This window comes from Ovis canadensis, chromosome 9, assembly GCF_042477335.2.
Source record: "Ovis canadensis isolate MfBH-ARS-UI-01 breed Bighorn chromosome 9, ARS-UI_OviCan_v2, whole genome shotgun sequence".
NCBI classification, from domain to species: Eukaryota; Metazoa; Chordata; class Mammalia; order Artiodactyla; family Bovidae; genus Ovis; species Ovis canadensis.
This window is the reverse complement of record NC_091253.1, coordinates 23294857-23297602: the sequence shown is the minus strand read 5'-3', so window position 1 is coordinate 23297602 and position 2746 is coordinate 23294857.

The following is a 2746-nucleotide window of genomic DNA, read 5'->3' as shown; positions in this document are numbered from 1 at the left end:
CCAGGAAAAGATGCTGGGATTCTTGGCCTCCAGAAGAGAAGCATTCAATCTGGGGCCAGAGATGAGGCTTGATTGCTCAGAGCTTTTGTGCAATAGAGTTTTATTAAAGTATAAAAGGGATAGAGAAAGCTTCTGACATAGACATCAGAAGGGAGCAGAAAGAGTACCCCCTTGCTAGTGTTAGCAGTGGATTTATATACCTTTTAATTAGTTATGGAGTTCAGTTCAGTCGCTCAGTCGTGTCCGACTCTTTGTGACCCCATGAATCACAGCACACCAGGCCTCCCTGTCCATCACCAAATCCCGGAGTCTACCCACATCCATGTCCATCGAGTCGGTGATGCCATCCAGCCATCTCATCCTCTGTCATCCCCTTCTCCTCTTGCCCTCAATCCCTCCCAGCATCAGGGTCTTTTCCAATGAGTCAACTCTTCGCATAACGTGGCCAAAGTATTGGAGTTTCAGCTTTAGCATCAGTCCTTCCAATGAACACCCAGGACTAATCTCCTTTAGGATGGACTGGTTGGATCTTCTTGCAGACCAGGGGACTCTCAAGAGTCTTCTCCAACACCACAGTTCAAAAGCAGCAATTCTTCGGCACTCAGCTTTCTTCACCATCCAACTCTCACATCCATACATGACTACTGGGAAAACCATAGCCTTGACTAGATGGACCTTTGTTGGCAAAGTAATGTCTCTGCTTTTTAATATGCTATCTAGGTTGATCATAACTTTCCTTCCAAAGAGTAAGCATCTTTTAATTTCATGGCTGCAATCACCATCTGCAGTGATTTTGGAGCCCCCCAAAATAAAGTCTGACAATGTTTCCACTGTTTCCCCATCTATTTCCCATGCAGTGATGGGACCAGATGCCATGATCTTCGTTTTCTGAATGTTGAGCTTTAAGCCAACTTTTTCACTCTGCTCTTTCACTTTCAAGAGGCTTTTTAGTTCCTCTTCACTTTCTGCCATAAGGGTGGTGTCGTCTGCATATCTGAGGTTATTGATATTTCTCCCGGCAATCTTGATTCCAGCTTGTGCTTCTTCCAGCCCGACGTTTCTCATGATGTACTCTGCATAGAAGTTAAATAAGCAGGGTGACAATATACAGCCTTGATGTACTCCTTTTCCTATTGGGAACCAGTCTGTTGTTCCATGTCCAGTTCTAACTGTTGCTTCCTGACCTGCATACAGGTTTCTCAAGAGGCAGGTCAGGTGGTCTGGTATTCCCATCTCTTTCAGAATTTTCCACAGTTTATTGTGATCCACACAGTCAAAGGCTTTGGCATAGTCAATTAAGCAGAAATGGCTGTTTTTCTGGAACTCTCTTGCTTTTTCCATGATCCAGCGGATGCTGGAAATTTGATCTCTGGTTCCTCTGCCTTTTCTAAAACCAGCTTGAACATCAGGAAGTTCACGGTTCAGGTATTGCTGAATTAGTTATTACAATGAATCAAAAAAATGTCTCAAGTTTGTGAAAATTTTACCAGACCTACTCTCACAATTTACATTTTAGGATAACAAGATTAGAATTTGACAACAGAAAGATCTTCCAGACCCACTCCCATAATATACATTCTAAGATACCAGGATTAGTCAGAAGGTTTTCAGGAAGGAGAAACTGTCCTCCAGCCGGATACATTGTTGTTGTATAATCCCTAGGACAGAGTTTAGACTGAGTTGTGTAACTGACTAAGACTAAGGAATGCAGAGGAAAAAACGTTTTTCTTTTCCCCTCCTTGGGAATTCCAGACCCCCAATCTCCACTTTGAGAGCCCCAGACCCCTTTCTCTTCCTTGGGGACCCTGAACTTTCTATCAATCTGCCTGGGAATTGACTCTCTCACAGTGAAGGATGTTGGATTCGTGATCTCTGAAGATTTAGTTTTGGGACCAGGGAACACAATTGATCACTCAAGAGCTTTTTATTTAGCAGAGATTTACTAAAGTGAAAAAGGGACAGAGAAAGCTTCTGAGATAGACATCAGGAGGGGGATGGAGAGTGTCCCTCTTGCTAGTCTTAGCAAGGGAGTTATATACTTTTTTCATTGGTTATTCAGTTCAGTTCAGTTTAGTCGCTCAGTCATGTCTGACTCTTTGCGACCCCATGAATTGCAGCACGCCAGGCCTCCCTGTCCATCACCATCTCCCGGAGTTCACTCAGACTCATGTCCATTGAGTCAGTGATGCCGTCCAGCCGTCTCATCCTCGGTCGTCCCCTTCTCCTCCTGCCCCCAATCCCTCCCAGCATCAGAGTCTTTTCCAATGAGTCAACTCTTAGCATGAGGTGGCCAAAGTACTGGAGTTTCAACTTTAGCATCATTCCTTCCAAAGAAATCCCAGGGCTGATCTCCTTGCAGTCCAAGGGACTCTCAAGAGTCTTCTCCAACACCACAGTTCAAAAGCATCAATTCTTTGGCGCTCAGCCTTCTTCACAGTCCAACTCTCACATCCACACATGACCACTGGAAAAACCATAGCCTTGTTGGTTATTACCATAAATCAAAAGAATGACTCAAGGTTGTAAAGATCTTACTAGACCCACTCCCACAATTTACATTTTAAGATGACAGGATTAAAACTAACCATAGAAATATATTACCAGACGCACTCCCATAATATACATTTTAAGATAACAGAATTAGTCAGAAGGTTTTCAAGAAGGAGAAACTGTCCTCAGGCAGGATACATTGTTATAAAATCCTTAGTACAAAGGGAGAACAAGATGGCAGAGGAGCAGGTGGACC